The sequence below is a fragment of the Dipteris shenzhenensis genome, chromosome 16 (assembly GCF_047967505.1).
Source record: "Dipteris shenzhenensis isolate YYH24624 ecotype China chromosome 16, Dip_SZ_1.0, whole genome shotgun sequence".
Taxonomy (NCBI): domain Eukaryota; kingdom Viridiplantae; phylum Streptophyta; class Polypodiopsida; order Gleicheniales; family Dipteridaceae; genus Dipteris; species Dipteris shenzhenensis.
In genome coordinates this window covers 37,276,400-37,294,039 of record NC_141611.1, presented here as the reverse complement: position 1 = coordinate 37,294,039, position 17,640 = coordinate 37,276,400, and positions in this window count along the sequence as shown.

Here is a 17,640-nt window from a genome sequence, read left to right as displayed (position 1 = left end):
AGCAACTACAAGGGAAATATGACATATTCTGATTGAAATAGTGGCTAAGATTAGGACGTGACACCAAATTTTGATAGAATTCAAAAAAAAGTGAGAGGGATTCTTGTATATCTAAGGTTGTTTGGGCTTGGGGCCTAGATATCGATCTTTAAAAAATGAACATAAAAAGGCAAGTTATTATGGAAACATTAATAGGATCCAAAGAAATATGATTATCCTTTTTTCTTGTCTAAAGAAAAAATCTAAGCAGTATCTATAATGCAATGATTGTGTAGAAAACAAGCAAATACAAGTGAATTTTAGTATAATAAATTTAAAAATGAAAGCAATGACAAAGGATTTCAAGCCAAATAGTTTGTAAATGATTGTACCTAATGGGCATATTAAATTTAAAATATACACAAGTTTATGTCATGTATCTTGAAAAAAACCTATTTCAAATTCTCTTTTTTTTGGACTAAAATTGTGAGTGTTGAAAAAAGTGGAACTTGGGATATTCCCACTTTTCCTAATACACTCTTAGTAGCCAAAAAGGACATGGATGGTGACATACGGGCTTATGTGATTCATGGGGAAAGGAATCTAGAGGCAGGAATTGTAAATGGGTGAAGAAGGGTGATAAAATCTGTATAAAAAGAGCCCTCCTCTCCCTTGTTCAATATCTCTCTTCCACCATTGAGCCTCATGATGTTGTAGCTCTAGTCTCCTCAAGCCTCTTCTATGAGCTCTCTCTCTCTCTCTCTCTCTCTCTCTCTCTCTCTCTCTCTCTCTCTTGTAGATATCCTCTTATGTAGAATCTTAAGTCCATATCTCTCTAGTTTATTCTCTTTCTATGAGTAGTCTTGGAGCTCCCATTCCCTCTTGTATGTATGAAACCTCTTTTTCTCCCTTGCGTGTATAGCATATGGAGTTGCATTTGACTGGAGTCTCACTATATTGGTAATGAAGGTCACTTCAGATTACCTCCCTTGAGTCTTCTCTTCTTCCATTGTTCTTTTCTTCCTTTCAAAGTTTTCAAAGTGCTTCTTACTCGGCCGCTCATTATGTGCACATGGTCCACCCGTTTCCCGAGCCACAAAGGGCGTTTTTTCCTCTCTCCTAGGAGACCTATATGGGCTTTGGATCGTTGATAAATTCTAAGCATGGAGGGAGTATTCTTCTAAGTCGGCACCAGTAGAAGGAGTGTGTGGTTTTGATGATTGTTTGACCCCCTATCAGTGTTTTTCTCATAACTTTTTGATTGGTGGTCCGATTTTAATGAAAGTTATATAACCATGAAGCTCTCTTTAAACCGCATTGCATTGTTTAATTATATCTTGTGTTTGATCCAAACCCAAAAAGTTATGTGTCTTTGTGCTAGACAGTGTGTGTTTATGACAATTTTTACCCCCGTCTAGTAAATTGCCCATATCTTTCTAACTGCTTCTCTGTTTCTTACGAAACTTATATCGGAGTGAAGCCCATTTCAATGTGCATCTAATGAAAGTCATATGCCTTTATGTCTTATGACAATTTGCAGAGTGATTTGATCTAACTATAAAGATATCTAGGAAGGAGGTGCAATGTTTCCCCAGAACCTATCCATCTGACCCAATCAACCACTACAAACTCCTTGATATATATCAGTTCATGTCATGTTGAGCTGCAAGATCTTATTTCAAAAACATATCACTCTTCTCTTTGGCACAGACCGGCTTGCTGAGATTATGGCCTTTGTTGATCCTTTCCTTCTCCCTATGCTTTAGTACAACATCACTTGGTATGTTACCATCTTCATTCTCATCCAAAGGAGGAAAGTATGGTGTGGTCTCTTGGCATAAAAGCTTCTTTTTAATGTTCATTTTCCCGTGATAAAGATATCTGTCACTAAGATTGGAAGTAGTTGGACGTGAAGAGTATGTGAAGTTTATTACCCTAATTTCATGTCACACTATGCAGACGCTTGAGCTTTGAAGACTCAAGAGTCATTATTGTAGATGTTTTTCAAAAACTCTCTCAGAAAAGAAAACTCTCACAATGGAAATGAACCCAAGGAATCTCTCTCTCAAAACTAGAAGCAAGAAACTCTTGAGACCTAAAACTAATCTCACATTCTGAAACTAATCTAGGAATGGGAGCAATCCTAGTGAACTACTAATGAGCTAAACTAGGAGAGCTAAACCTATGCTCTGATACCATGAGAAAATATGCGTGCCTCAGGATCTATGGAGTGCTCTAAGGTGGATGGAACCTATGTGGAAACATAATGAAGAGAGTGCTCATGACATGTACCTCAAGTCAATTAGGCTCCAAGATAGAGTAGCTGCGACTCATAAACGAAATCTTGAGTCTATGTGCATTTCTTCTACTCAACAATACATGATAGGCCTCTTATATAGAGAGTGCCCTTAGAATAGTCAACACTTGTGGGATCTTCTGATCCACATATCTCCTTATGGATATCCTTGATCCACATCTCCACATCATGTAGTCCACATCCTTGGGTGGCTACTTTAATTATTTCTACACCATACCTTAGCCTCTAGTTCATGTGATCATGACATCATATCTCAACACTACAAGCTGCGGTTAAGTGTCTCACAGAAGTTAAGCCTCGCCACTCCAGGTTTTGAACCTCATGCATGGGGTTTGAACCAGAAATGGCTTAAGGCTTGAGGGACCTTAGGGAGTTTGAGTCCCAAATAGACTAAAACACCTATTTCATCAATTTTTAACTTTTTTTGTTGTTTTTGGACGAAGCCCAAAAATCCTTCCAATTCAAAATTTTACTTTGTGAAAATATCCTTCCCAAATCAAAAGTTCACTTTATGGCACTATCAGATTCACATAAAAATCTTGTTTTTTCAATCTATACTTTTACACTAACATGCAAGAATTTGAAATAATCCTATTTTAGAAATTCTAGTTATTCCTAAGTTATTTGTTAATTTAATTATTTTTAACATTTTTCCTTAACGTGATAAATTTATAAATCCATGAAAGGAGACTTAAATATTTCATGTAAATAACATTGTCACTTGCAATATGCACAAATTTAAAACTTTTAATAAATAGAAAAAAGATATGATGCCATAAGACCCAAGTTTTGTATTGAACCAAAGAATTGAGACCTAAAAAATTTCATGTAAATAACATTGTTACTTGCAATATGCACAAATTTAAAACGTTTAATAAATAGAAAAAAGACATGATGTCATAAGACCCAAGTTTAGTATTGAACCAAAGAATTATAATAGCAATTATAGCTATCATTATATGTTTACATTGAGAGACATTGCTTTGAGCTGGAGTCTTTGTATAAAATGATATAGATTGAACATGTGTTTACAAAATTGTTGCTCTTAAAGAGCTTGAATCTATGCCATCTACATTGACTCCCCGTTGTCTTATTGCTCAATGTGACAGTCGCTTGCCAGGTGCCATCTGCATTTACTCCCTATTGTCTTGCCAAGCCTTGCCCCTTGGGTGATATTCAATGCATATTTTGACTCTCATTTGACATAGGAGATGATGACTCAGTACAGTTGCACCTGCTAGTCTAATAATATATGATTATAATTGTCAATTGGCTTCTTGCCTAGTATCCAAATAAAATCCTTCAATGGACTTCAACACAAAGCTTTAATCATGGACATTCTTCATTTGCGCTATCTCCTTCTACTTCCTCCATGGCGAGCATTCTTAAAATTTCGTGTATATGCAAAATACTTTACTGTGGTATTTTTATTTTTCCTTCTACCTCATATCCCATGTGCTTCTTTGATTTCTTTGCCCTTGAATGCCAAGACACTATGATTGTCTCCGTCGAAACTTATGAGACCGCTTCATCATTTGGGACCCACTCCTTCGTTATACAATTAGTATACAATGTGTTGTTATCTATATTCTCGTTCCTGCCCTTTGGCTCATACCATACCACTAATATGAATGTTGTAGCTCTCCCTTGATCATCTCTTTGCACATCAACTACTTTTGCAACCCAAAACTTCACATTCTCATATTCATCCTCCGATAGCCGAACCACAACAAAACAAGCGACCTCTATATCTACTTGTGGCATTAACTCTTTCTTCTTCGGTCCACAATATGGACATGGGAGTAATGATACAAATTCATTTTCAAAGACTGGAGCTGGGCACAAATCGTTATGAGCATTTGGCCAAAATATATTGCATTCTTCCTTGACATCCTTTGAGCCTCGCATTCTCTCAAGGTCCTTTATTAATTTTCATGTCTTGTTAATTACAATGGTAGTGTGTTCTCTCCAAGTAGGCTTTGAATCAGGATATTGCCAGAGCATTTTCTCTTTGTATGTAATAAATTCTTTTAATCCTTCTATTTCACAGTTAGACGTCTCATTGAATTCTTGTATAGGAGCCCATGTTGGATACCTTTCCTTCCTGGGAATTGAAGTTAAGAGATTGTAAGGTTCTTCAGGTTTCCATTTTGTATCATGAGAATACTGTTGCCATTGCATTACGGGTTTTTCATCTTTAAAAAAAAAAACGAAAGTAGTGTGGATTGGTATGACCTATCAATGCATCACCACCCGTTCGTATGAAAGGTAGAATGAAGCTCTTCCAATCATACATTCTTTCGAGCCTCTCACATACCGTACTTTCCTTACGACCACCAACTTGCCTCCCACATCTTCTTAACAAGTCATCTATTGTCTCCACATCCTTGCATTTAAGCTCTCTTGAGACTATACTAAAGACTTGATCGATATCCTCATGTGTATGCCCAACATACAGAAATTCACATTCAACCTCATTGAAGATTTGATGAGCAACTAGCATTGAGCAGAATGCAAACATGAGTACATTCTTATTTTCTCACCAGCAATTATCAGCTTGTATTCTCAAAGTCGGTGGTAGGCGACTTTTTTCTACATGTACATTGTGAATTGCCTTCATAATAGATGTTACAACTTGATTGCTATCATGTAGATGCAAGGAATCAATCCATATATCTGCAAAAAACTTAATTCCATGCACCAACACTCCACATAAATGTGTCTTTAGAAAGTGCTTTCCTTGTAATTTAGGTGGAGTGGCAACAAAACGAGGCAATGTTGTTGTATTCTGATCCATGCCATCTACAATAAGGCACATGTAGTCATCGGGATGCAAAATAGCTTGCTCCTTCCAAAATGCATATTTTTGTCTGGAATGTCGAATAAGGTCATGATGAGATTTTTGAAATTTTTTGTATAATTCCCTTTGATTTGGACATGTTGCACTCTCAATCGCTCGCTTTAAATCATCACAGACATTGCACTTTGACATTTTTTACCTCTTTGGGATTTTAACATATCCAAAGTTCTTCTTCCAAAGAGTATACAAAGTATGAGAAGAAGCCACGGCATCCACTCTTTGCCTTTGCTTTTCTGCAATAGAGTCAAATACTTCGATCTTTGTCAAGCCCATTGGAAGGTGCATTTCAGTGATTGCGTTGCCGTTAGGGAGTTTGGTAGATATATGGGGCTGAGGTAAAGCATTTTCATGTACGAAGTCTTGCAAAATTGTTGCTGCCTTGACAGTTGAGATTCTTGATTTGGACCTTTCTCTATTACCGTGAATGCTAAATTTTTTGCCACCCTTTGCCTTGGTGACTAAATCCCAATATGTACCATGGGATAATCCAGTAATATTGCGATATGCCTTATTGCAAATCTTTTTTCCATTTACAAGAGGTTTTACCTTTTGTATTGAACTTAGCCTTTTATTGCCATTCTGAAGAAAGCAAGACAGACTTGTGAGAAGGTATTCATTTCTTTCGCTTTCTCTTCTTTGCCACACATGTTCTCTACATTCCTTGATGTCTACAAGATCAATGAAGTGCATACATCTTCGCTTGCAACATAGATATCCCAATGCATTTAACAGATATACCAATGCATTTAACATGTTCTCCTCTTTCATCACTCTCTTCCTCTTTGGTTGCTTTTGTGGATCTACCTAGATTTGCTTTCTCTTCATGCATTTGTATGACCGTTTTCGTTCCTCGTGCACGGTGTTATTTGTATTTATGCACTTCTTCTCCTCACGTTTGTTTGTAACCAAGCATCCATGATTGGTCGTGTGAAGATAGTGGGAGAGAGGGAAGGAGTCTCACTTGCGGCTTTCTCACAATCACAAATGGGGGAATACACACAAAGGTGGAGGCTGAAAACAGTTTTCCTCTTCTTAGTTGTGAAAGCCAAAAGAACTCAAGTACAAATAAATAGAAGAGCCCTATATGTGGGTCTCAAACCAAACTCAACTAATTAAGGTGGCATACTAACTGAGCCATGAACTAGTGTAGATAAGGATAGCTGTCATCCAGCTATTATTCGTGGGCGGTGTACCAACCGCATCTCCAGCTTAACAAGTCGGTGACATAAGTACCCAACGGTCACCCTGGCATATCTCGAGTGGAGCTCGATATCTCAACACTCCCCCTCGAGCTTAATCCCAAATCCTGCACACCAAGCAGATCTCTGAACTTGCGCAGCTTCTCTGCGCCCAATGCTTTCGTGAATATGTCAGCTACCTGATCCTCTGTGCTGACATAAACTAGATCAATAAGACCTAGTAAAACCTTCTCCCGCACATAGTGATAATGCACCTCAATGTGCTTTGTTCTAGCATGAAAGACTGGGTTCTTTGCCAAGTGTATACTGCTCATGTTGTCACAATAAATGACAACCGATGCATATCATAGAGTAGCTTATGCAACCAAGCTACCTCACATGCAGCCATTGCTGCACCCCTGTACTCAGCCTCTGTGCTCGACAAGGCAACTGTAGGCTGTTTCTTGCTGCTCCAAGTGACTGCAGCACTCCCAAAAGAGAACACATATCCACTGGTAGATCGTCTATCAGAAATACTACCAGCCCAATCAGCATCAGTGTATCCATGCAACTGTATCTGAACCCCAGCCTCATAAAATAGTCCATACTGCAATGTGGACTTCACATACCTGAGTATGCGTCTAGCCGCATCCAAATGTGGTTTCCTTGGAGCCTGCATAAACTGACTTACCAACCCAACAGCATAGCTCAAATCTGGCCTGGTAATAGTCATGTAAATCAAACCTCCTACTATGCGTCTGTACATAGTAGGGTCTTCTAGAAGCTCACCTGCATCTGTGCTCAGCTTCACATTCTGCTCCAAAGGAACTGAAATAGGTTTACAGCCTGTCATCCCATATTTGGACAGCATGTCCAATCCATACTGCCTCTGTAAGAGCTGTATCCCACTTGGTGATCTAATCACCTCAATGCCCAAGAAATAACGCAGCTCTCCCAAATCCTTCATCTCAAACTTCTGCCTCAATAGCATTTTCACATGAAGGATATCTTCATCACTATCACCTGTGATGATCAAATCATCAACATAAATGACTAGCAGCTAATCCCTTTCTCTGTTTTTCTCACATAGAGTGAGAAATCTGCCTTGGAAATCTGAAAGCCAATAGTGACAAGATACTGTCCTATCTTGTCAGACCATGCTCTAGGTGCTTGCTTCAAGCCATACAAGGCTTTCTTCAACCTGCAAACAAACTCAAGATGAGTAGCATGAACATAACCTGCTGGCTACTCCATAAAAACCTCTTCTTGCAAATCACCATGCAAGAAGGCATTCTTTACATCCATCTGATGTAAAGACCATCCCTTTGATGCAGCTATAGCAATGGCTGCTCTTATGGTTGCCATCCTTGCAACCGGGCTGAAAGTTTCTTCATAATCAATGCCATATGTCTGTGCATACCCCTTGACAACTAATCTTGCCTTGTATCTATTCACAGAACCATCTGCATTGTGCTTGATCTTATAAACCCACTTACAACCAATTGCATTCTTGCTTTTAGGCAAAGGCACCAATTCCCATGTAGCATTAGCATCCAAGGCATCCATTTCTTCATCCATGGCTTTCTCCCATTTTTCATTTTCCATGGCTTGCTCAAAAGAAGTGGGTTCTGGTTCCTGTATCACTTTGACCATATAGGCATAGTGAATGGCTGTAAATCCATCATATTTCAGCCTATCCACAGGATACCTAACCCTGGTAGACCTGCGCAAAATAGGCTCACTTCCAGGTGCTCTCAAAACATCCCTGATCTTCCTTACTCCAGGTGTAACAACAAAAGGAATACCCAACTCATCATCAATGCTCTGTTCTGAGCCACTGGATTCACCATCCACATAAGAGTGACCTGCATTCACATCAAACATGGGCTGATCTACCTTCTCTTTTCCTTTTCGTGATACCTGCATACCACTATCTGCATTGCTTTGAGGGGATTCTCCTGCTCTCAATCTGCCTGTCCATGGCGAAGTATGTGAACCACTGGTAGAGGACACTCTAGGTCCACTGATAATTTGTGATTGCTGCTATGCATTCTGTGCAGCATTACCATTTTGTGCATCTACATCAATCATCACATTTACTGGTTTATACCAGCTGCTCATCTCATCAAAAACAACATCTCTGCTCACTGTGAAGTTACGTGTAGAAGGGTTATAGCATCTATACCCTTTTTAGCTGCAGAGAATAACCAATAAAGATGCACTTCTCAGCTTTTGGATCCAACTTGGACCTCAACTCATCTGGCACATGGACATAAGCAATGCAACCAAAAATCTTCAAATGAGAAATATCTGGTTTCCTACCAGTATACATCTCCTCTGGCGTCATGCCATGTATTGCTGCAGTGGGAGTCCTGTTCATTATATAGACTGCTGTAGCAACTGCTTCAGCCCAATAATAATCTGGTAGATCTTTTTCATTTAGCATAGCCCGAGATACCTCTCCAATATGCCTATTTTTTCTTTCTGCAATTCCATTTTGCTGTGGGGTATGACTGCATGAATATTGCTGCTTTATACCATGCTCCTGCAAGAACCTTGGAAACTCATTTGAGAGGTACTCTCCCCCTCCATCTGACCTTAGGCATTTTATTTGCAGGCCTGTTTCTTTTTCAACCATAGCTTTGAAAGCTTTGAAGTGCCCAAACACTTCACTTTTCTTTTTCATAAAATACACCCACAGTTTTCTGCTGAAGTCATCAATAAATGTGACAAAATAGTGACAGCCTCCAATAGATGCAGCTTTTGTAGTCCACACATCAGAGTGGATTAATTCCAATGGCTTTTTACTCTCTTGAACATGCCTAGGAAAAGGTTTCCTTGCCTGTTTCCCAAATTGACAGGCTTCACAAATCTTGTGCATTTCTGCAACCTTAAATTTTGGCAATCCTGCAACAATATTTTGGGCTTGCATTGATTTAAGTCACTGTATATTAACATGACCAATGCGTTTGTGCCAGATATCAATATCTGCAACTACACCGGTCCCATGTGCAAACATTGCTGCACTCAATTCAGGCATGTCTGCATCCAATGTAAACATCCTGCCCTTCTTTCCTTTTGCTATCAAGCGACCATTATTTTTCATATCCTCAACAAAGCATCCATGAGGATTAAATCTGACCTGCAAGCCCTGCTCAACCATCTGACCAACAGAAACCAGGTTCTTGGTGATGTTCGGGACATGAAATACATCAGACAAGTATTTCTTTTTCCCATCCTGCATAGACAAAGGAATTTTGCCAATCTGCACAATAGGATGTGCAGTATCATCACCAGTCTCCACAAATCCTGGTTTTTCCATTTTTCTTGCATCCTGCATCCATTCAGCGTGACCTGTCATGTGGTTTGATGCACCCGAGTCAACATACCACACATCATTGCTTTCTTCTGCACTTGTTACAGAATTTGTCATATGCTGCACCATAAACAAATGCTCATTTCTGTCGTCACCCTGTCTACTAGAGGATGCATAATTGCCTTGCTGCAATTTTCCATTCATAATGTCATTCTGCTTTTTATAGCAGTCCTTAGCCATATGACCCATTTTGCCACAATAGTAGCATTCAATATTGCTGTTTGCATTTTGGCCTCTCTGCCATCCACCACGGCCTCTTTGGCTCCCCCTGCCTCTAGAGTTCCCACGTCCTCCTGCATAGGACTGGTTTTCTTGTGTTTGCTGCATATTCTGATTTCTACCACGGCCTGCAGATCGGCCTCCTCTACCTTTGCCTCTACCTCTGCCAGCATTTGAGTAGAAGACAGTTTCTTTTGAAGTTCCTGCTGAAGAAGATGCACCCCCATTTCTCTGCTCTTCAGAAATTAGAAGAGCAATCAACTCCTCAAAATCAGGAAAGTTTTCACGGACGGCAATGGATGTCCGAAACTGTGCATAATCCTTTCCTAGACCCATTCAAGGTCACAGAAACCAAATCGTCATCATCCACTGGCGACCCAATGGAAGCAAGTGCATCTGCAATTTTCTTCACTTTCATGTGGTAGTCATTTATGCTCAAATTTTCTCTCTGCACATTGTGCAACTCCTATTTGAGTTGCATTTTCCTGGATTGCGTATTTGTGCTATACATTTTTGCCAAAGTATCCCATGCCTCCTTTGGCGTATTTGCATCCTGAATATGCACAATCATGGAGTCCGAAATACTGATAGACAGCCAGTACATAACTTTCCTGGCTCTCTCATGCCATCCTTTGAATGCCTGCATTTCCTGTTGACTGGGAACATTAGGAAGAACAGGTTCTTCTTCATTTCCTGTAATGAATTCCCAATAGCCTTTTCCCATCAAGAAATTCATCATTCTAAACTTCCATGCCTGGAAGTTGTTCTTGTCAAGCTTTTCAGTGACAATCTGTGAAAGAGAATCAGATGCCATTACAGAACACTGCAAAATATTTTGTCACTGCAAAAAACACAGCTTTTTGCCTCACACGGGCAGATCTGCAAAACTGACGAAAGTGGTATTTCACCACACAGTCACTTCCTAGTGACGATTTTGCATCAACAGGCAATAGGCATGAATCTGCAAGTCCCAATATCTCTGCACATAGGCATACGATGCAATTTGTGCGGCACCTTTCCACCAACTAGCCGCGCAACAGCAAAAAATAGGGCCCTTTTCTGAGTGCCTGCGAAGAACTTTCACCTTCAAAACGGGCCTCGAAACGGCCTCAAATCAGAAAAATAAAGTGACTGAGGGCTTCGCCTACACCCGCAGCATATACTGCGCTCTCGCCACACCGCGAAGGGCGTCTCAATCTGAAGCAGTGCACTCCTGCACTTCTGGCTGTGCTACCTGCAGAGATTTGCTCCCAAACTTGAAATAGGAAAGCAGCACTGGTCCTCTTACCAGGACACCACGAACTTGGCTTGCTTTCTTGAGCTCCTTACCACGAACAAGGCTCTGATACCATGTGAAGATAGTGGGAGAGAGGGAAGGAGTCTCACTTGCAGCTTTCTCACAATCACAAATGGGGGAATACACACAAAGGTGGAGGCTGAAAATAGTTTTCCTCTTCTTAGTTGTGAAAGCCAAAAGAACTCAAGTACAAAGAAATAGAAGAACCCTATATGTGGGTCTCAAACCAAACTCAACTAACTAAGGTGGCATACTAACTGAGCCACGAACTAGTGTAGATAAGGATAGCTGTCATCCATCTATTATTCGTGGGCGGTGTACCAACCGCATCTCCCGCTAACAAGTCGGTGACATAAGTACCCAACGGTCACCCTGGCATATCTCGAGTGGAGCTCGATATCTCAACAGGTCGTTGCATCCTTGGCCATATCACAATCAAAGTTAAATACTGAATAATCCTTTGTTGATCTCATCCTCGTTTTTAACATACTCTTAGGGCCATTGAATGAATTCAATATTCTACGAGAGTATTAAGAACCTTGAAACTCTTCCACTCCTGAGATAACATCGCTCATTGGGACATCTTGCATGGCTTGCACAAATCCACAAGCTTGATTGACACCAGGTTTGTTAATATGCATAAACTATCTACACCTAACAAGACATCGCTATTGACACCTTTTCCCTTCTCACAGTGCAAGAATTCATCCACCCCAGATAAGGCTTTACTTCTAAAATCTTTTTGTTTCTCGGAACCAATGAACTCATCCACTCCAGATAAGATGTCACTTCTATAATTGAGTACATTGAAATCATCCACGTTTGAAGTGATAGAGCTTGGCACATGGGCACGCTTTTTAGGTCCTTTGATATTGTAGTATACCTTGTCTTTATCATTGAAAACCATGTGCCTCTTTCTCATGTTTAAAAATTGCATGCTCCATCTCATATTCTTGCCTACCTCATAGTAGGGATCACATAAGGATGTTATGTTATCAACTATACCATCATCGGTGACTTTTAGAATCCTCATCTGTGCAAATGACCATTGCTTCACTTGTTCAAATCCCAATACTTCACCTTCTGCTACATTCTTATTTACAAATGATCTCATTTGTAAAATGTACCCTACAGTAAAATCCAAGGTGGTGCACTTTGTATTCTTGATAATGTTTGTTGCATAAGTCTCGCCATGCTATAAATGATTTATTGGATGTATTGTAGGGCATAACATCTCCAAGTGTTTCCATATCTCCACATTTATACTTTAGCTCAACATGTGCGCTAAGAATCTTTGATACAGTAACTGCCACCTTATCTTCGCCAAGTCTTCGAAAGTGGCAAATTGAATTGGGATCACTATCATGGATTGTAGCAAATGCAACTACTTCTCTTTTGCTACATAAAATCACATCCATCCCTGGAACAAAATCTATAGCCATCTCCTTTGTGAGAGTCCTTTGCAAGCAAGCTGCAGCAGCAACAATTACATAAATATTAGTGACCTCTTTTTAATAATCTACTCATTTATTATAATTTTTAATTAGTACTTAATTTATTGGTGGGAGAAGTTATCTGATCAAGTACTTATCAAATGGACACGCCACTTTGCAGGCAACTCAATAACATCTAGGTTGAGGTGCCTGCAAAGTATTGGCCCCATCGGCTATAATTTTCATGGTGTATCATGCATTAAACACCGTTTGTGTCTCAGTCTCATGCATAACCATTAAAAAACACGCTTTTAGGTGTGTTATCCGACCAAGTGCTTATCGGATGGGTGTACCTCTTTCCACGCAACTCAATACCACCACTCTTGAGTCACATGCAAATTATTCTACCCATTGGATATGCTTGTCATGGTTGAGGGAGCATTAAATACCGTTTTTGCCTTAGTGTCATGCACAACCGTAAAAAAACACAGTCCTAGGTGTGTTATTCGAACAAGTGCTTATTGGATGGGGGAACCTCTTTGCACACAAGTCAATACCACCTAGGTTGAGGTGCACAAAAAGTATTATGCCCATCATATATGATTTGCAAGCATTGTCAATCATGCATTATACACCATTTTCATCCTTGTGATATGCACTACCGTCAAAAAACGCTCTCCAAGGTGTGTTATCCGAAGAGGTACGTATGGTATGGGTGCATAACTTTGCATGAAACTCAACACCACATAGGTTTAGGCATATGCAAAGTATTGTGCCCATCAGATATGCTTTGCATAGGCAATCATGCATTATACACCGTTTTCGCCTTAGTGTCATGCACAACCGTAAAAACCACGATCCTAGGTGTGTTATTCAAACAAGTGATTATGGGATGAGAGTGCCACTTTGCATGTAGGTCAATTTCACCAATTTAAAGGTGTGTGTAAAGTATTGTGCCCATCAGATATGCTTTGCATTGTCGATCAAGCATAAAACACCGTTTTTGCCTTAGTGTGATGCACAACCATAAAAAAACATGGTCCTAGGGGTGTTATTCAAACAAGTACTTATTGGATGGGGAATCCACTTTGCATGCAAGTCAAGTTCAACTAGGTTGAGGTGAGTGCAAAGTATTGTGCCCATCCAATATGCTTTCCATGGTCGATCATGCATTATACCCCGTTTTTTCCCTAGTGTTATGCACATCCGCAAAAAAACATGCTCTTAGGTGTGTTATCCGAACAAGTACTTATCGGATGGGTGTGAATCTTTGCAAACAAGTCAATACCACCTAGGTTAAGGTGCAAATAAAGTATTGTGCCCATTAAATCCCATTTTTGCCTTAGTGTCAAGCACATCCGTAAAAAAACACGCTCCTAGGTGTGTTATCTGATCAATTACTTATCGGATGGACACTCCACTTTGCATGCAACTCAATAACACTTAGGTTGAGGTTCTTGCAAAGTATTGTGCCCATCAAATATGCTTTGCATGGTATATCATGCATTAAACACCGTTTGTGCCTCAGTGTCATGCACAACCATAAAAAAACATGCTTTTAGGTGTGTTTTTCGACCAAGTGCTTATCAGATGGGTGTACCACATTGCATGAAACTCAATACCACCTCTCTTGAGGTGCATGCAAAGTATTGTGCCCATAGAATATGGTTTTTATGGTCGAGGGAGCATTAAATACCGTTTTTTGCCTTAGTGTCATGCATAACCATCAAAAAACACGATCCTAGGTGTGTTATTCAACAAGTGCTTATCAGATGGGAGCACCTCTTTGCACACAAGTCAATACCACCTAGCTTGAGGTGTGTGCAAAGTATTATGCCCATTTGATATGATTTTCATTGTTAATCATGCATTATACACCATTTTCATCCTATTGATATGCACTACAGTCAAAAAATGTGCTCTTAGGTATGTTATCTAAAGAAGTTCTTATTGCATGAAACTCAACACCACATAGTTTGAGGCATATGCAAAGTATTGTGCCCATTAGATGCACAGTTTTTGCCTTAGTGTCATGCACAGCCGTAAAAAAACACGGTCCTAGATATGTTATTTGAACAAGTACCTATGGGATGGGCGCGCGACTTTGCATGTAAGACAATTCCGCCTAGTTTAAGGTGTGTGCAAAGTATTGTGCCCATCCAATATCCTTTGCATTGTCGATCAAGCATAAATCACCGTTTTTGCCTTTGTGTAATGCATAACCATAAAAAAACAAGGTCCTAGGGGTGTTATTCAAATGTACTATGTCGATCATGCATTATACAACGTTTTTCCCCTAGTGATATGCACATCCGTAAAAAAACACGCCCTTAGGTGTGTTATCCGATCAAGTACTTATCGGATGGGTGTGCCCCTTTGTTTTTTTTTTGCCTTAGTGTCATGCACATCCGTAAAAAAACATGCTACTAGGTATGTTATCCAATAAAGTACTTATGGGATGGGCAAGCCACTTTGCATGTAAGTCAATTCCATGTAGTTTAAGCTGCGTGCAAATTATTGTGCCCATCGGATATGATTTGCATTGTAGATCAAGCATAAAACACCGTTTTTGCCTTAGTGTGATGCACAACCATTAAAAAACACGGTCCTAGGTATGTTATTCAAACAAGTACTTATCGAATGGGGGCTCCACTTTGCACACAAGTCAAGTTAACCTAGGTTGAGGTGTGTGCAAAGTATTGTGACCATCGGATATTCTTTGCATGGTCGATCACGCATTATACACCATTTTTCGCCTAGTGATAAGCACATTTGTAAAAAAACACGCCCTTAGGTGTGTTATCTGACCAAGTACTTATTAGATGGGTGTGCCACTTTGCAAATAAGTCAATACCACCTAGGTTGAGGTGTACAAAAAGTATGGTGACCATCGGATATGCTTTGCATGGTCGATCGCGCATTAAATACCATTTTTGCCTTAGTGTCATGCACATCCGTTAAAAAACACGCTGCTAGGTATGTTATCCAATAAAGTACTCATGGGATGGGTGAGCTACTTTGCATGTAAGTCAATTCCACCTAGTTTAAGGTGCATGTAAAGTATTGTGCCCATCGGATATGATTTGCATTGTAGATCAAGCATAAAACACCGTTTTGCCTTAATATGATGCATAAGTCAATACCACCTAGGTTGAGGTGTAGGTAAAGTATTGTGCCCATCAGATATTCTTTGCATGGTTGATCACGCATTATACACCGTTTTCCCATCTAGTGTTATGCACATCCGTAAAAAAACACGTCCTTAGGTGTGTTATCCAACCAAGTACTTATAGGATGGGTGTCCCCCTTTGCCAACAAGTCAATACCACCTAGGTTGAGGTGCAGTTAAAGATTGTGCCCATCGGATATGCTTTGCACGGTCAATTGAGCTTTAAATACCGTTTTTGCCTTAGTGTCAAGCACATTCATAAAAAAACACGCTCCTAGGTGTGTTATCCGATCAAGTACTTATCGAACGGACATGCCACTTTGCATGCAACTCAATAACACCTAGGTTGAGGTGTGTGCACAGTATTTTCCCCATCGGATATGCTTTTCATGGTATATCACGCATTAAACCCTGTTTGTGCCTCAATGTCATGCACAACGATTAAAAAACACAGTTATAGGTGTGTTATCCGACCAAGTGCTTATCAGATGGGTGTACCACTTTGCATGAAATGCAATACCAGCATGGTTGAGGCTTATGCAAAGTATTGTGCCCATCGGATATGCTTTGCATGGGCGAGGGAGCATTAAATACCATTTTTGCCTTAGTGTCATGCACAACCGTCAAAAAACATGGTCCTAGGTGTGTTATTCGAATAAGTGATTATGGGATGAGAGTGTCACTTTGCATGTAAGTCAATTCCACCGATTTAAAGCTGTGTGGAAAGTATTGTGCCCATCGAATATGCTTTGCATTGTCGATCAAGCATAAAACACTATTTTTGCCTTAGTGTAATGCACAACCATAAAAAAACACGGTCCTAGGTGTGTTATTCAAAGAAGTACTTATCAGATGGGGGCTCCACTTTGCATGCAAGTCAATTTCAACTAGGTTTTGTGCATGAAAAGTATTTTGTCCATCGGAATGCTTTGCATGGTCAATCACGCATTATACACCGTTTTTCCCCTAGTGATATGCACTCCGTAAAAAAACACGCCCTTAGGTGCGTTATCCAACCAAGTACTTATCGGATGGGTGTGCCTCTTTGCAAACAAGTCAATAACACCTAGGTTGAGGCGTATGAAAAGTATTGTGCCCATCGGATATGCTTTTCTTGGTCTATCTAGCATTAAATACCATTTTTGCCTTAGTGCCATGCACATCCGTTAAAAACACGCTGCTAGGTATGTCATTCAATAAAGTACTTATGGGATGGGTGAGCCACTTTGCATGTAAGTCAAATCCACCTAGCTTAAGGTGTGTGTAAAGTATTGTGCCCATCGGATATGATTTGCATTGTAGAACAAGAATAAAACACTATTTTTGCCTTAGTATGATGCACAACCTAAAAAAAACACGGTCCTAGGTGTGTTATTCAAACAAGTACTTATTGGATGGGGGCTTTAATTTGCACACAAGTCAAGTTCCACTAGGTTGAGGTGTGTGCAAATGATTTTGCCCATCGGATATGTTTTGCATGGTCGATCACGGATTATACACCGTTTTTCCCCTAGTGTTATGCACATCCATAAAAAAACACGCCCTTAGGTGTGTTATCCGATCAAGTACTTATCGGGTGGGTGTCCCTCTTTGTAAAAAAGTCAATACCACCTAGGTTGAGGTGCAGGTAAAGTATTGTTCCCATCGGATATACTTTTCATGGTCAATTGAGCTTTAAATACCGTTTTTGCCTTAGTGTCAAACACATTTGTAAAAAAACATGCTCCTAGGTGTGTTATCCAATCAAGTACTTATCGGAAGGACACGCCACTTTGCATGCAACTCAATAACACCTAGGTTGAGGTGTGTGCA